The 19,193-nt window shown below is 31.4% G+C and overlaps 1 pseudogene; it reads right to left on the bottom strand.

The window, feature by feature from the left end:
- Window positions 1-5,913: 5,913 nt before the first annotated feature.
- On the bottom strand, window positions 5,914-18,739 carry LOC142616163 (putative glutathione S-transferase; annotated as a pseudogene).
- Between the last annotated feature and the right edge of the window lie 454 nt (window positions 18,740-19,193).

The raw sequence follows: 19,193 nt of genomic DNA, 5'->3' as shown, positions 1-19,193 counted from the left end.
CGTTTAGATTTTTAAAATTCACAATCAATATAAAAATATATAAGGAGTTTGTAAGGTTTCTCTCCAAACTAGTTTGGAGATAAACTTTGTTCAGTTGGCATCTAGCCAAATCATTTTCACTCTATATTCATTTCCCGTCATACATACGCTAAACGTTTCCCCACTCACCACATATTCAAATTTTAATTTCATTCCTCTCTCTCTCTCTCTCTCTCTCTCTCTCTCTCTCTCTCTCTCTCTCTCTCTCTCTCTCTCTCTCTCTCTCTCAGTTCTTCGTCATTGTGTGTGTCACTGTGAAGAGCAGCAATTTTGAAGCCAAAAATTGAAGCACACAAACTGCTTCGTCTGTCTTTCTTCAGTTCTTCCTTAGTGTAAAGATCATAAGTTTAACGCTTTTGGGGTAGCTGAGTTTATTGCTTCGAGCTTGAGAGCATCTTCAAAAATCTCTTCTTCTTTTTTTTGGGGGGTGGGGGTAAAAAACACAGCTGCTGGAGTGCATTTGAACAAACCACTCAAAGCCGGTTCGATTGGGACGGTTCCCAGATTTTCCGGTTGAACCATAAATTTCCGGTTTTATACTTTTTTTTTTATTTTTAATTTCAGTTTTTAAGCATAATCAGTCCGGATTTATACACGATTTCCAGTTGAACCAGTCTAACCATACAATTTGGTCCAGTTTTTAAAACTATGCTTTACATAGGCAATTAATAAATATTGGGCTCTTTCTGAAGGGCATTTTGAGGAACTAATAAAATGTCTTCTAAATTATGCTACGTTTATATTGCCTTATGATTTTTTGGTTTTCAATCTTTAGTAGGCATTACTTCCTTGCAACAATTATTTATTTATTATTTTCAATGTTTTAATAACTCTATTAAGGCCCTATTAACTAAGCTAGATGAGTTTTTTTAAGCACTAAGCTATTTTGATGATCTTATGTTAGTATTAAATAGTTGGTCTATGTGTATTTAGATTACCAATTTAAAGTGGAGTTGTTAGAGCTTGTTGGTCGAGATAATTATTTGAAATTTCTTTCAATACAATCCCTACTAAGATAAATTTTTTTTATAGGTCCTATTAAGACAATATCGATCTTGCGTTATCTTACACTTTAGCATTATAAGGTCTTGGAATCTCCTTACTCCTTAGGGGCAGTTGCGTGTCTAACATGTTTGTGTGAAAGTATAAGAGGCTTATAAATCAGCACGAGTGGAATTTACACTACCAAGAACTACTAGTTCAGTTTATTGTTCAGTTTAATGTTTATGGTGGAAAAAGAATTCATAAAGCCTACAATAGTACAATGTCATTATACTAATATACTTACCATCATAGATGTGGCAAGTTATGTTTTTGGATATCTATCTTCGATTTTTGCTATCTACCCCTCCCTACAAGTTTTTCATTGCAATCTTGTATTGATTTCGAGGTCAATAACAGAGCATTATATAATTACTTCGAAAAAAAAAACAGTAGAGCATTTGCATTTCCTTATCTTTTGATATGTTCTATATATGATTACTTTGAAAATCATAAAATTATTATTATGACCTGCTTATGGTCTAGACTGTTCATAATGAATTTTAATTCCTTTTCCTAATTAGCAGTGAACGGAGAGTATGCTAACCTCCATAATACAATGGTACACAAAGGAACCGGTTTATGGAAGTGCGAAGTCCATTTTAGTTTTCTTATTGCTTTCGTATTAGCACCGTTACTACCATACCATTAACTAATAAAAAAGAACCATATATACCTAAATTTGCAGTATTTTTTTTAACTAATTAATAATTTGCAGTTTGTGCCTGTGCCACTACATTCCAACAAAATTTAGAATTAATCTAAATCTATCACTATAAAATAATCGTAATTCGTCAGTGTTAATTCTTGGTTGAGTAGTTTACAAACCCTAATATCATTCAGACACCAACCTTGACAACCCAAAAATAACAAAATACATAAGAATCACAAGAAAAAAAAGCACACAAAAAATAAAAGTGTGTAGTTTCATTATATAAATGCAAGTGGGCTGCTTATACATATATATATCTCAATTAGCTTGACCAGAATCGATACGTAAACTTTGTAGCATAACTTAAAATAAAAAAGTGGCGATAAATATTAAATTTATTACTACGTAATTTTTAATTTTTAATTTCATCTTCCATACTATATTAGTTTAATTATTTCTTGGAATGCTTTTTCCAATAAGGGCTTAAACGCTAAAATTTTGGCATGAATGAACAATACCCTTCTAAATTTGGAACAGTACTGAAACCAAATACTAAAAGATATATTAATTTTTCATTCAAATCCTCTCTCCTCTCACGTGGTGCTCCTTTTTCTTCTCTCTCAATCTCAGATTTCTCTCAAACACCGCCTCTTTCTTCTCTCTCAGACCTCATCACGGATATCGTCTCTCAGACCTCGCCTTGGAGATCGACTGGTGGAGATGGGTTTTGTAACTGTGATTGTGAATGGGTATGGAGATTGTTGCATTTTCTCTTTCTAAACACACTCTCTCTCTCTCTCTAACTTTTTTCACAGTTTAGTTTTTCGTTTCTTTTACTTCAAAACTAAAAGTAGAGCTTTTTTGTTGCTTCTTTTTTTTTTTTTTTTTTTTTTTTTTTTTTCTCTCTTTTGTGTTGTTCCTTCTTTAACTTTTAAGAATAGAATCCATTACTTTAAGCTCTGTGTTTCAAGTTCTTCTTTTTGAAGGAGATTTGAGGCTTGTTTGGTAGTAGCTTTCAAATATTGATGTTCAAAATGATGTGAAAACTGCGGTTTAAAAAATGTTGTGAAAATTCGTGTTTAAAGTACTCATAATGCAAAAGAAAAGTGTTTGGTACCATGTTTCAAACAAAATATTCTAAAATATGAAAAAATATAATTGTGTGTTTGGTATGTGTACGTATTTTTTTAAAAAAAACGGTAACTTTCTAACATGTACAATTAATGGAGGTGAAGAGAGAGATGAAGAAATTTGAAAGTAAAGAGAGAAGGAACGTGAAAGAGAAGGGATGAAATGAAAAAAAAAAATAGAAAAGAAAAGATGAGGTGTGAACGTGAGAAAGAGAAAGAGTTGTAGTGATGTCACGGAAGCCTAAAGAAAGCACACACGATACTCTCTTGATGGAACAAAAACTAAACTGTTAGTTTCTGGTAGTAAATCTCGAATCCACGTGGGATTTCCCTGAATCCACAAGGAGATAAAAACTGGAATCCACTAGAGGAAAATTTGACCAAACGTCTGTGTTTATTGATAATAATCTCCCTGCCTCTAATGACTACAAAACATATAAATACTGAGAAAAATGTCTAAAACCCTAATTCGCACACTAGTTACACGATTAGGTGACAATATACCAAATTTACCAAAAATGGCAAAATTGAGTTAAATGCAGAATCATAAAATACTAACCTTAAGGGTTATCCCAAAATAGACAGGGCCTAATTTTGACTTTTAAACTAAAAGTTATTAAGGAAAAGCAAGTATTACTGTAAATAGCAAAAACACTATTTTCGAGGCCTTAACGAAGTAATTCGCCTAAATGTTGGCAAAGCTTGTGATACGAGTCTGGATTAGTCCCTTCAATCTGCCAAGTTTCATGCAAGTCCGACACTGTTGCCCTGATGGCCTCTACTGCCACCCCCTTTGAGTTTGTGCTGTGACTTGCTGCGCCTCTGCTGCTCTAAGAAGGCATGTGTTGTCTATTCTATATCATGTAGTTATGTTAGATCTTATCAAGTGGGTTCCATACTTTTCTAAATACTTACAAAAAGGCCATTAAATAATATTATTTGAAAATTGAAAACCGGTAGGAGTTCTCTAAATTCAGTACTCAAACACCCTAAAATGAGATACATAACTCAAACACTCCTAAATAAAATCCTCTTACCGAATGCGTTATTATTTTTTTATTTTTGGCCCACAGTTTTTAGTGTTTAAACACTGAAAACTGTCGTTTGAACTATCTTACCAAACAGACCCTTGTTCTTTGGTGTTGATTGTGAATGTGAATTGTTTTGTAATTATAACTGTTTTGGTGTTGATGAGTTACTGTCACAGAGAAAGAGAGGAGGAGAGGAAGAGAGACTACAGAAAATTCACAGAGAAGAAAGACGCGGAGGAAGACAAAGAAAAAGAGTGAACAGAACATGAAAATAAAACATGTAATGTAGAATGTCTTCTTAAATACTATATTAAATTAGTAAAATAAAGTTTTCATATGTGAAAATATAATTTTTTTACAACAGTTGATGCTGATGTTGATGCTGATGCTTTAAGATCCTTCTAGAAGCTTTGTATACATTTGGATAATATGTGTTCAATATTCAGAGCCAATTAGAACCCAGTACTATAATCCAAGCGATTAGATATGCATGATAAGATGGGAATCAAAATTATTACAAATCCAACACATGAACTAACGCAGTGATTGTTCATCAAAAGAACTAACGCAGTGATTAGTGGAAAATTTTAGGCAAATGAATATCATATATGCTTAGTGACCTCATTGATATATATATTGAATGATTTTTGGTAGGCAGGTAACAGCAATGAGAGCGAGTGCTTTGGCACGAAATGTTTTTTTATTTGAGTTCCATGTTTTAATTTCCACCGCTATCGTGCACTACTTTAAAAGGTGTTTGAGATTTTTAATTCTTTAATTACCCATAAAATTCATTGTCACATCATTTGCAATGATTATTAACAAATAAGATTCCTACAATACATGATTTAGACCAATAAGATTCTTACATTTTATTTGTTATAAATGTGGCTAAAACAATATACCTATAGCAGCGTTTTAAAAAACGCAGCTATAAGGCATTTCTGTAGCCACGTTTATCATGTTTGCAGGGGTTATATTGGGCAGGGCCTATGGCCGTGTTTTAAAAACGCAGCTATATGTCCAGGCGATTGTTATTTCTATAAAAGATGTCTTATAGCCGCGTTTGGTAAACGCAGCCATAGGCACACCTAAAGCTATGTTTTTTTAAAATGCGGCTATAGTGTTGTCTGTAGCTGTGCGTTTCAATCACAGCTATAGGTTGAACACATTTTTTTAAAAGGGTCTATAGCTGAATTTTTAAAATGCTTCTATAGCCGGCCTATAGCTGCGTTTCTTTAAAACACGGCTTAAAGAATGTCTATAGCTACGTTTTTTGACATGTGGCTACAGGTTTGGTATATTTTTTTTTATATATATATATTTTTTTTAAAAACCCTCAATTCCACTCTCTATCGCTATTCAAACACCCTAACCCAATCTGCGACTCCCTTTGACTCCCAAACCCTCAACACCGATCCTCCTTACCATGCCCCTGCAGACGATCCACCCCTCTCTACCACCGATCCACCCCTCTCTACCACTCTCCCTTTCTAACCTAATCTGCGGCACCCTTTGCCTCCCAAACCCTCACCACCAATCCACCCCTCTTTACCACTCTCCCTCTCTAATCCAATCTATGACACCCTTTGACTCCCAAACCCTCACCACCCATCCACCCCTCTCTCTCTCTCTCAAACCTTCTCAATCTTAGTTAAGTCTCAATCTCAGTCAAGACACTCTCACAATCTACCTAACAGTAAGTTTTTTAAATTTTTTTGTTTTGATTTTTGGTTTAGGGTTTCAATTTTGGGTATTTGTAAAGCTAGGGTTTAATTGGATTTTTTTAGGGATTTGCTTCATGGGGTTTTATATTATGTTTTTTTCTTTCAGGAGCAAAACAACCTCTCTCTCAATCTCACTTGAACCTCTCTCAATCTCCCCAACGGTAAGTTTTTTTTTTTTTTTAAAAGCATTTCGATTTTGAGTATTAGTGAACAAAACTACCTCTCTCTCCAACTTGTTATTGATTTTTAATGCTATTTTGGTTGTTGGATCATATTTGTTTGGACTTTTCTCATTTGTTATATTTCATTCTTGCATTCTTGCAGCCTCATGGACTTTTCTCATTTGGGCTAAACCATTTCTCTATTTCAAGCCACGTATTTTCCTCAATTGCACAACAGCCTCATAAACCTTCTTCTGGTCAGGAAGGGACTTGGCCACAGTCTCCTTCTGCAAGCACCTCTTTGCCCATGCAATTATCTTGGGGCACTCTGCCTCTATGTTGATATTGCCAAATACATCAAAGACATGGAACCAGCTATAGAAAATGATAAGAGAAAGGTCCACAAACCCAAATGCTTCACCCCCAAAGTAAGGCTTGTCACCAAGCTCCCCTTCCAATATCTTGAAGGTTTCAAAAAATTCCTTTTTGCTTACCTCCAGCTCTTCTCCTTTCGTTGTCCTTATCTTCTTTGAAACATCATAAACCTGTATTTTCCACGCACATTGTCTTACCACTTTCAACAAATTGAATAAAAGAATGAAAAAAAGAATGAATTTCAAATCAAATCTATTAGGGTAGAAGAATATTTCTTTGAATCTCAAGGAAAATGTATCATATGAGACGAATACCTCTAGCATGTGTGAAAAGGCAAGGGAGGGGGAGGGGGCGAGGAAGGTCCACGTAAGATTTTTTATTTTTTTATTTTTAAAGTTAGGATCTAAAACCTATTGGCATATTTTTCATAATAATTGTTCATTATCATTATGCTGATACACCATTATTTCATGACAGAAAACTTTACCAGTTAAACTAGTTAACACTAGCACATGACATGGTTGAGGATTGCGTGTGAGATAAGAGACAGACTATAACACTCCTAAAAACATCGTATCACATGCTACTAGACTACTCTCTTGAAAATATGACATGACAAATTCTAAGAGTAGGCAGAACGAAGGTTTGAATCAGTACCTTAAAAAATACATAAATTCAACATGTTAATGAAAAGCGAACACAAGCCATCATTTTTCTTTTTCTTTTTCTTTTTTTCCCTCCTATTTCTTTCATCTATCTTTTTTTTTTTTTTTTGGCAAAAGATACATGTAGTAATCACGGGGTTTAACTTTTTTTCCCAACTTCACTCTGCTATAATTAGAAAAAAAAAAAAAAAATATATATATATATATTTATATATATATATATATATATATATATATATTGAAATTGAATTAGAATTGCAGAATCAGATATAACTAAAGGGACAGAATATTAAGACAGCAGATTGAATATTTATTTTTATTTTTATAAATCTTACTCAAATATATGAATCCACAGTAAATCAACAATATTGATTTTGGTATAGAATTTTAAGACTCAGTACCTTAGACGACTCCACAACTGTGAAAATCATAGTAAATTTACTCATTTCGCGAAGTTTAATAAAAGTTTGGTCAAATTGGATTTTCAACAGTCATCGCCTTGAAAATTGAAATTCGTAAACCCAGAACGAAAAGAAGTTAAAATAACATAAAAGACAAAAGAAATGGCATCAAAGGTACCTTCTTATCAACAAAATCAGCCCAGAACCTGGCATGAGCTCTCTGGTAAGGATCAGAGGGCAGCAATGGAGACTTATCATTCCAGACCTCGTCTATGTACTGAACAATGATGAGATACTCACACACAGGTTTGCCATTGCCCATTGTGGATGAGAACTGGGATCTTCTTGTGAATGGGGTTCATCTCTAAAAGCAGAGGGCTCTTGTTAAATATATCCTGCTCCTTGTACTCATATTTGATACCCTTCTCGGCCAGTGCAATCCTGACTCTCATCCCAAACATACTGGGCCAGAAATCTAGCAGAATCACCTCGTCGGCCTTTGTTACAGAACTGAAGATTTTGAAGCAAATAGAGAAGCAGGGCAAAGAAAGAAGAGCGAAGAAGAAGTGAGATTTTGAATGCAAAAACACTTGGAAGAGAGCGGGGATTTGTTTAATTTATAGTCAGAGGCGGCTGGTCTGGCTTTCATCAGTAATCAATTGATTCAATTAAATAATGCTATAGAGTATGACTTGACTGCAAAGTGTAATCAGCAAGCATTGGGAGTAATTATCCAGTACTCATCCAACTATCTTATGAATGATAAGTTTTATTAATTAAATGAAATAAACTGATAGTTTCATATTAAGAATTTGGCGAAAATATGTTTTGGTCCGTACATTTTGGGTTTAATATCATTTTAGTTTTTAAATTGATTTTATGCTTACTTTAGTCCCTAAAAACATAAAATAATTTCTATTTTAGTTCATGTCGTCAACTCATTAACAGAAAAATTTCACGGGGTATACAGAGTGTTGTGCTTGCTAACATGACTTTGATGTGGTTATTAAAATATTATAAAAAAAATTACTTAGCATTTTTTAAATGCCATGTCAACATTTAAATTTTAAAAACTAAAAAAAAAATTAATTCCTCAATTTTATTTAAAAAAATTAAAAAACAAACAAAAAAATTTACTTTTTTTCAAAAAAGAATTTTACTTTTTTTAAATTAAAATTAATTTTTTATTCCAATATTTTTTTGGGAAGAACATATTCATGTTCTTTGTGTTCTTCCTCAAAATATAATTCATATTCTTACCAAATTAATCCTTATTTTCTTATCATTTTCTTTGTTTTTCTTGTACTTTCTTTACAGCCAAACACATCAAAATAAAATAAATTAATTAAATGTCTTTCTTGTCATTTTTTTCTTAGTTCCTTTCATTAATTTTTTAGAAGAACATGTTCGTGTTCTTTGTGTTCTTCCCCATAATCAATCTCCAACAAAGAACCAACTCCCAAACCCAGATTTAAACCAAACCCCATACCCATATCTCTAGCAAAGCTACCAAATGCATAAACCCAACAACCAAACCAAGCTCCAGCAAAGCAAACCTTAGCCTTCAAACCCATGTATTTTCTTGGCAAACAATAACAAAAACTTAGATTAGTAGAATTGTTGATGAAGATCATGTCAAAATATCACAAGAAAATCAAACAAACAAAAACCTCCAAATCACCACCACCAAATCAAAAAACACGAACATCAAACCCAAGCAAAAGAAATGAAACCCAGCAACTAGCAAAGCACCACCATCGAATCAAATCTTCCAAAATTTCCCAGCAATCAGCAAAGCCTTAACATCAAATCCACAAAAATCCTAAGCTAAAAACTTCCAAATCAACCTTAGAGAGAGTAAAAGAGCGAGTGTGAGGTAGAGTGAAGGGTGAGAACCACTAATCTGGGCTTCATACAATAAACCCTAACTTTTATGGATATATAAATTCATGCGTGAGAGTAGGATTTGCTTTTTTTTATATATATATTTTTTTGGGATACTCCTACATTTTTGTGAAAATTAGGAGTTTAAATCTCTTATTTAAATGAAAACTTGACAAAAATCAATTGATAACTTAATTTTTTTTTTAATTTATTAAAAGGATTAATTTTTTTTTTAAATTTATTAAAAGGATTACTGGTATAAAAGAGGGGAAACTTTTTTGTTAAATGAAACTAAAAAGAGCCAAAAACCAAATAAAAAATTGCCTCTTTTTTCTCTTGTGTTCTCTAAGGCTAGGGTACAAAATTTTCACTGCTTTTTTTTCTTTTTCTTTTAAAAAATTGTTTTTGTGACATATTGTCATTAATACATGATAAAATAATATTAACAATGTAAAAATGAGTGTACTCTTGTTACAATGTATGAGTTTAAGAATGTGTGAGAAAATTGATAACCAAATTTGTTTGAATTTCTGGATCCTTCCACAATGCGGACGATGTCATTGCTTTTTTTTTTTTTTTTGATGAGTCGATGTCATTGCTTTGGTCATGTAATTTATCACTGTAGTATTTCTTACTGAGTTGGTGTTGCGTCTTTGTCTCTTTGACTTTTTTTTTTTTTAAGAACTGTTTTCTTTAAAATTATTCTCTATTTTTTAGTAAGTTAATCTATAACCTATATCAAAGAGTTAGTCATCAAATTGGGCTGTTGAGGAAGGTAATCAATTTTCCTTCTTTGGGATTATAGTTATAATCTTATATATGTTAAGGGTAAAACTTAGACACAGTCAAATTAAAAAATTAAAAATAATAAATAAATAAATAATAAAAAAAACTTAGACACAGCCTGTACCTTATGTTTTTCATTTAAAATTAAGACACCTGGCTAATTTATGTCTGTACCTTAAATTTTCCTTTTAAAATTAAGACACTTGGCTACTTTAATGGAAGCATTAAAAACTATTAAAACTTAAGATACATTCTACTTTTCCAAGAAAAATAAAAATAAAAAATAAAAAAGAGCCTTTTCTTCTTCCCTTTCATTGAACTCAAGGACCAATTTTGTCGGCCCCTTCTCCTAAATTTGCTAGAAATTAAGCACCCAACTCTTCTTCAACATAAATGAAACAATTTTGGTAGGGTTGCTTCGATAGAATCTGCTGTGGTTTGGAATATGAGTAGGGAATCGCAATCAAAGCTTCCAACATGGTAATGATCGCATCAAAGAACCTAAAAGCGCGAGACCCAAGAATAACCAATCTAACCACTAATATTTGTATTTAAAGTGCTTCATTCAAACCACCGTTGACAAATTCCAACCAATTCCAACCTAGTTTACTTCAAATTCTTCAAACCAAGAAGATCTTCGAATCAGTAGACCTTCGAACTAGCAAATCCATCATTCTAGCAACAAATCGAACTAGATTATTCTTGAACTAGTACACCTCTTCCACCTTCCAATGTCAATCCATCAACGAAGGCCTTGAAGTGAAAGAGAAAAGGCTCGGTTATCTCACGGGGTGGGAAATCAAATGCATTCTAACGTCGAGTTTTTTTTTTTTTTTTCCCTGTTAAAGTAGCCAAACATCTTAATTTTAGGAGGGAACTTAACTTACACAAAATACTGTATCTAAGTTTTGCATATGTTAAGAAAGTGATTCGAAGATTAGTTCAAGGTCAAGCTAGCATGTAGAAAATTTAATCAAGAATACAAAAAATTAGATAAAAGATGGACTAAATTATTTATTTCTTCCAATACATTGAATGGAATTTTAAATTAAATCCTATATTTTAAAAATATTTCATTAAAATTCTCAATTATTTAAAGGGAAAAGTTAACGGATATCCCAAGAGCATTAATCTATGAAATATTTTTAGAAAATTTTCATAGGAAATGAAAAAAGTAACTTATTTTTTTGACATTTATATTTTTTATATTTCTCAAGAAAACAGTATCAAAACCTTCTTAAAATGATATATTAACAAATATCCTAAGGGAATTCGTCTGATATTCCACATGATAGTTTTAAAGTGTCATATTTAACTGCATTTCAGGAAAGAAAATTTAAAACCAATCAAAACTAAGAGATCTATTTATGCAATGTCTTCCAAAGTTTCAGTTTTAGTTAGACTGATTTTTGATGCAATTGAGTAGAATGTACATAGGTCATTCATTTACTCTTTTATGGTTTTGTAACGGACTACTGAAGGGGGATTTTTAAGGTCAAATGTTATACGTGTTAGCTAATTCAAGTCAAAACTTATTTTTATTGTATCTAAGTTGTTAGGCTTAAGTATTCACATTGAAGACACAAAGAAAACAACTCAAGAATCTGCTAAGAAGAATAGAAGATATGTTTGGTCAAAATGGGCAAATGCCATTTTCGCGCAAAAAAAAAAAAAAAAAAAAAACAGCATTATGCCCCATTTCCCAAATTAATTAGGAAAATGTTTCTCTTTTGAAACTCGATTTTCTCAAAATTGAGTTAAGCTTTATAGCGACGTTCTAAGGAGCCTATAGCGGCGTTTTGTAACTCGAGCTCCATGAAATCAAGTTATAGGTTAATAAAAAATAAATAAATAAACAAAAAAAAAAACTTGCATGGAACTCAAGTTCATAGAGTTCGAGTTACAAAACGCCGCTATAGGTCTTGAAAACGTCGTTATAGGCTCCTTAAAACATCATTATAGGGCTCCAAATTTTTTTTAAAACTCGATTTTGAGAAAATCGAGTTTCAAAAGAGGGGTATTTCCCTAATTAGTTTGGGAAATGGGGCATTTGCTTTTTTTTTTTACGCGAAATGGGCATTTGCCCATTTTCGCCAGATATGTTGTCTTCATACCATACTCGATTACAACTTATTGATTGAGATTCATTAAACCTTGATAGCAATATTGATACCACTAGATTGATAAAAGCACGATTTTTCATAATTCTATCTAATTCATTTGATGATGTGGCAACCTAGGTTTCTGTGCATTAGGTTTTACATTGACTTCATTTGTATTTTCAAGAGCCGTCATCATATTAGATTTGAAAGGAGAACATTGCACACTTGGAGAAAAAGCTACAAATTTGTTCACCTAGGGTTTTTCTCTAAGTTGAGTTCCTAGAGCATTGGAGATTAAGTGTCTTGGAAAAACAAATGTTTGTATTTCATACAAAACATACACAGCGAAAAATTAACAGATTTACTTCATTTGCAATTGATAAAATGTACTATACAAATTTCAAAATTTAAGAACAAGAGAGCATATCTTGGTGCGGTGAAATTCAAAACCAAAGATTAGAAGTACTTGAGAACACTTTTAATCTTCACTCCAATTTCACTTATGCCCAAGAAGTGTGGTCTCTCAATTAATTTACACGTATGTGTTCAAGGGAGAATAAGAGAATGGCTTACACACACACACACACACACACACACACACACACACACACACAAACCATTTCATACCTTACAAAATTCTGTATGTTTCTCTCCTTATATATAACTGATTATCTAATTAGATTAATCTTGTAGGCCATTATAATTGGGGTTTAGTATGTGGCTTGGAGTGGGACCAACGAGGGCAAATAAGACACTAGCTCCAATGGGTTTTGGGTCTTTCTGTCAACTCTTGACAAGCCCAAAATTACCATTAATTATATTTAATACTATTATATAAATATAATTGCACTCTAGGCCTTATTAATAAATTATATCACAAGACTTTATTATACATTCAACCCCTTCATTAAAATATTCGTAACAATACAAAGTCATGAATGTTGGCTGCCATTTTGAAGATTACTACATCTTAATCCTTGAGTACCCGATTTAATCCTTTAAGTTATTCATCATACATTTATGAAATCTAATTTCATAAATATATGCTTTAGTAACTTCTTACTAAAGTAGTTAGGTTTAACATTCTGAATAACAAAATCTATTAAAGTAATCTCAAGGAAATATTTTATATCTTCGTTAAGAGATTATGAATTCCATCTTGAGAATATTTGTTCCTTCAACATTAAATGTGGCTGCCCAACATACTGAGGTTTTGATCGTTACTTTAGATCTCACTCCTATTATATCAAAACAACCTACACTTAATGATCAGGTTCATTATTCTTTCAGGATTGAGAGTTGATGTAAATAAATGTCATGAGATTTATTATTCATTTTAGTAGAATAATAAATCTCACAGCGGTTCAGTTCAATATGTCTTACCACTTAAAACATATCAACATATCAACTAGAACTCTCCACTTCCATGATCAAGACAATATCATCTTAGTTGATATGTTATAGTCTTCGCAGATGAAATGCTTAATTTCATCACCGACTACGAACTAAAATTTTGAATTTATAAAGAACTTGTGATTTATATCTTCTGTGGCTAAATCACATAAATCACATACTATGCATCTCATTGACTATATGATAATGTCCAAATATTCATATTACCATTATTTTAGATAATAATAAAACAAATTTATTAATCACAACATAATGTCATACATAGCATCATATAATAGGATTTAAAGGGCACATATCCTAACAAAGTGTTCCTATTAAAAAATTTGCACCAACATCTTTAACAATCAAAAGTGTTTTGTGTGGAGTCATTCATGGATTAGGTATTTGTGAACTGAATAGATCCCATGAAAGAATAGTCTAATTAGGTTTGGGTTGCGTTCAAATAGCATAAGTAAGTTCTATAATAGGTAGCTACTTCGTGATTGGGGTTTATATTCCTTGTAGTTGTTATTTCAAATTTTTGTAGTGAATTCTTCAAGGTTTTTTCCATCATAACCAGATCACCTTAGATCATAATTTACTATCGCTTCACTTAGACTTTGGTAATGTGGTTATGCCCATCATTTATATAACTGGACCATTGCATAGTTTGACTAATTAATTAGATTGGGTAATTGAATAATTTAACCAATGTTAATTTTAGCCCAACAAAACATGTTTGGGGTCAAAATGTAATTTATAAAAGGTTGGAGTAAGAATGCAATCAATTGTTAATTCATCTCATTATTGTTGCTATATATACTTTTTTTTTTTTTTTTTGGATGACATTTGTAGGTGAAGAATGGTGAGAGATGAATAATAACTTGATAGAGGTCCTTGTAGGTGAAGACCGGTGAGAGATGGATAACAACGGCGTTTTAAAGTTAAATTAGATACTCCTCATTCGTTTTCATGGGATTTGTGAGATCTCAGAGTCTAATTGCTTTGGGTTTCCTAGTAAAATTGAAATACCTCAATTTGTTTCTTAGTAAAATTGATGTTAGGATGTGAGTGACGAGGGTATAATTGCTAAGATTTTCTAGCGGTTGGTGTATTTATCTTATAATTATTGGAGTAATTCGTTTATTAGACTTTGTGGGGAACGGGTTAGGTATTTCAATCCCCCCATCGTGTTATTTTTTTATTTTATTTACAATTTTTTCTTTTCAAAAAACAAATGTGGTAGTCTATGTGAAACCCAAGTTGCATTTCCACCATTAACCTCGTCATCATTTTTTATCCATCTCTTAATGGTAGGGACTAGTTTGACACAATACCAAAAGGTTATGGATTAAACTAACACAATTTTAATTAGGGAGTATAAAATGCAAAAGTTAAGGACATTAATGGTAATAAAAACTTATTTTTAAGTAATAATTTAGACATTTTTATTTTCAATATCCATTGGTTCAAAGGTTTATGTTTATACATTATGAGTATGTAGTTTATGTTTATGTTTATATTTTGCATTGATCGGAAAAAATTACACAGTTAGTGTTGCTATGCAAATGAATATTTTTGAAATTATTTAGATTGAGGATAAAAGTTTTTGGTTGAGGAAGAGAGATCATTTGAGGTAATAAAAAAAATGATAAGGAAATAGTATTTTGATAAAATATAGTGTAAAATAAATAATTTGATATGGGGTATTTTGGAAAATGAGTATATAAAATAAAAAAGTAGGTTATTATGAAAAAAATAGATAGAAAACCATGGTGTTTTGTGTCCCTGTCTTTATTAGTAGATGACTGCATTACAATGTATAACAAAAAAATAATTTTGTGTATTTTTCTTTTTTGATAGTTTGTTAACACTAAATAGATGCATATTTGAAGTTTCATATATATATATACACACACACACACACACACACACACATAATCCGGTCTCCTTAACTCAAAATGCTGGTGTCCTTGGTTTATGTTTACACTCATTAGTAGTAGGCCTGAAAGATTAAAAAAAAAATGCTTAATCAAATTAAAATATTTCCCCAGTAACAATTCGGTCTAACTTCATCTGCCATTTTTCTCTCCCTTTTGGTGAAACAGAATAATATGCTTTAGTGCTACCTTGAAGAAATGTGGGGAAAATGATGATGTGTTTCTCGTATTAAGAAAAAAAATAAAAAAGGCATTTTAAGTAATTTGACAAATGACTAAATAATTTAAAACCGAAAAAGGAACAAAAAGAGCCACTTGCGTCGAAGCCTAAATTAAGCCTAATAAAATGAACACGATTGTAATATGGCTTTTGAATACACACTTTTTTTTTTCCTGTGCCAAGATGAAATTAAAATTAAAATAAAGAACACACACATATATAATATGTTAACAATATTAATTAACATGGAATGGAGAGGATTAGCTTTGATTTATAAAACGAAAATCTAGCTATCTTTATACATTATGTTTATTCTCACCAACTTCAATAAGAGTGCGTTTTTCAAGAAAAAAATAATAATAAACAAGTTTACATTTATTAAATTTATTTTTATTTTTATTGTTATTGTTATTGTTTTTATTGTTTGTGGATATTTATCCGTGCTTTACACAGTAATTTTTTTTAATTTATAAATTTATAAATATCATAATTAAGTAAAAAGAAATTTAAAAAGAATTAGTTATTTCAAATAGTATTGTTTATTATTATATAAGTAAGTTTTTTGTTATTATTTCAGGTACTCCTATTTTGATTTGTAATTGACTTTGATTAGAATTTATTATCCCATTAAAAATATAAGTTGTAAATGTCAAGTGCATTTGAGTACCAAGTTAGTGGTATTCAGTTATCTTCTCACTTAATATTATAATCATATAATGCATAGTAGTCAATATTGATATTTTTTAGATTAGATAGATAATTAGCTATATTATAACTTTTATTCCTATGCTATAAATATTTAGTTTTGATCAATTTTTATACCATAATAATAATTGGCTTGTTTTGTGCAAAAACGATGGCTGGCTCTTTTTACCAATTATCTTCAGTTACTCAAAATCTTGGTGCTTAATCACACAATATATACAATAATTTTTTTTTCTTTTTTGCATAATACTAAAATTGAACATTGGGAGACTAAATATCAACTTCGATCCAAATCAACCTTTGAATCCATGCCTTGTTCAAATAGAACCAAATAACACAAACTAAAATTTAATTTAATAATAGGAAAATAATTTATATGGATTTGGTCTTTTGCTGGCAAATTCTTTTCATCAATTGTCTTTCTTTGGTGGAAATCATCATTCTCAATCATACAACCTACACATTAATTTTTTAATATATATATATATATATATATATATTTTAGACATATGGTATTTTTTTTTTTTTGGGTGGTGTATGCTGATAAGTGGTTATTTCTTTTATTTTCTATCTTAATTATTTCCTATTCTTTCTGTATTTTGTGCTTAAATTTTATTTCTTTCGCTTTTTAAGAACATTAGATTTTTGCCAAAAAATGTGTGTCGTGTATATATATATATATGTGTGTGTGTATTCATATCAAAGACTTAAAATTCAATTCAAAATCATACTTTGAATCTGCACTTAACAAAAACTAATTTACACAAAAAAAATTCCAGATGAGAAAGGAAAATCATCATATCTTAATCAAGTAATATTAAATATTTAAGAACTAGTAATATCTACGAACTAGTAATATTAAAACCGCCGCCATACGACGTTTGAATTCATGTCAATTGACTTTTAGTAGCGGGTCATGTATGCCACTATTGGTGTCCGCCTTTAGTGGTGAGCACATGACACCGCTACATGCAATCAATTAAAATGGACTAATTGCACTTTTAGTAGCGGGTGGGAACACCGCTATATGTTCGTAGCTTTAGCGGCGGGTAGACACGCTGCTATATGTTTGAACCTATAGCGGTGGACGATAAGCACTACTATAGGGTTTCATTTAATACATAAAATGTGAACCTATTGCGGCACTTTTTGACCGCTGTTATAGGGTTTTTTTTTTTTTTTTTCAATGGGCTTTAAAACCACTGTTTGCATCAAATATATTGTTCAGACCTATTACAAATAACCTATAATAGTTTTAGCTCTACTAACACAATACCACAAATGTAATTAATTAACAACACCACAAATGTCTCCAAACTAACGTAATATTAACATAGAAATATATTATCAAATACATAACGTTGTCTATAACAACCATCATAAGATTAACAAAAAAAGATGTGGTCCTTTGAATAAAACAACTGCTCAAATTAAGCTAATACCATAATCAGAGTTTCAAAGTGTTTAAAAATATCCTTCAACACTTGCAAAAAATGCGGTTGTTCTTTTGTAGTTCTTTGTATACAAAAAAGTCCTCGATCATTAGGATAAAACTTATAAGCTGCTTGGTTGATAGGATGCGGCTGACGATCTTTGGAGAGTTGGAGAATGTTGGACCGAAGGAACATCCTACATATAAAGTATGATTACTCAATAAGTGCGTATAAATGGAATAGAAAGACAAAAAAATATTACTAAGGCAAAAAATGGGAACAAGTTAAATGAAGACATGTCTCTTATGTTTTAAACCTCTAAAAGTCATTTTAAAATTGACATATCTCTTTTTAATATGACGTACTCTTTTTTGATTAATATAACTAATTACTTAATGATAATTGGGATGAATTTATATTAATTCATAGGGTAGGGCCCTAGTTAAGAAAAAGAGTCGCTACACAAAACTATTACTTTTCTTATTTACTTTAAACCCCAAATTTTATGGCTTATTCAATTTTAAGCTATAAGCCCAACTATTAATATACTTGACCAATAATTGACATAAGTAAAAATAGATAAACACAATAGCAATCCCAATCACAAAAGAAATCAAGCACTCGCAACAACAACGAAGTGCTTAAAAAGAAGAAAAACATTGACTAAGTCTTTGTTAATATACCTGATTGCATTGGGGAGAAATTTGTTGCATTTGTTGAAGCATGCGAGCCATTGTTTGCTCCATTTCTTCGAATTGACAAAGTTTTTCCTTCATTTCGTCAAAACTTGCTGGTTTTTCCTCCATCGTAGCCATGGAAGCCTTCAGTTGTGCAACTTTGGTGTCCTTTGCTTGACTTGAGTGTATGTCAACGTCCGTGAGAGCACTCTTGCTACTTCGACCATTTAGGCTTGGACCGAATCCTACCCCACGAATACAACCTTTGCACTCCTTACCCATCACTTTGGCAAACACATCATCTATTGACCATGCAATACTACCACTTGTGTCAGATGACTGCAATTGATTTGAAGGCTTAACCAATAATTCCTTCATTTTGTCTTGATATTTGGGTTGAACAAAACAAAAAAAGTTAGAAATCATATAGTTAAAATGACCCCACAACATATATATATATATATATAGGATGGGACAAGCAAGCACCAATATGTACCAGTAACCCTCAAGAGAAAATTGACAATCTATAGGCAACTCACCACATGAACCTCTCCAAAAAAAAGAGATGAAGTCATATACATCCACTGGGTATGCTGTAATATAACAAAGGAACTAAACATAGAGGCCTTAACTCAGTAAGAATAACATTTCCACAATGAAATGGAGTTTGCTATGTAATCCAACAATCAAATGACCCCACAATAAAAAGGAATGTGTATTGGCTAACATCAAATTGAAAGATATCAATTTAAAAATTAAAATAATCATTAATAACAATTATCATTGATTCAAAATAGTTACACAAGTGTTCAAACAACCACATGGGATTTCA

This window comes from Castanea sativa, chromosome 11 (genome assembly GCF_040712315.1).
Source record: "Castanea sativa cultivar Marrone di Chiusa Pesio chromosome 11, ASM4071231v1".
In the NCBI taxonomy this organism is placed as follows: domain Eukaryota; kingdom Viridiplantae; phylum Streptophyta; class Magnoliopsida; order Fagales; family Fagaceae; genus Castanea; species Castanea sativa.
The sequence above is the reverse complement of the archived record's forward strand: the minus strand, read 5'-3'. Positions and strand labels throughout refer to the sequence as shown.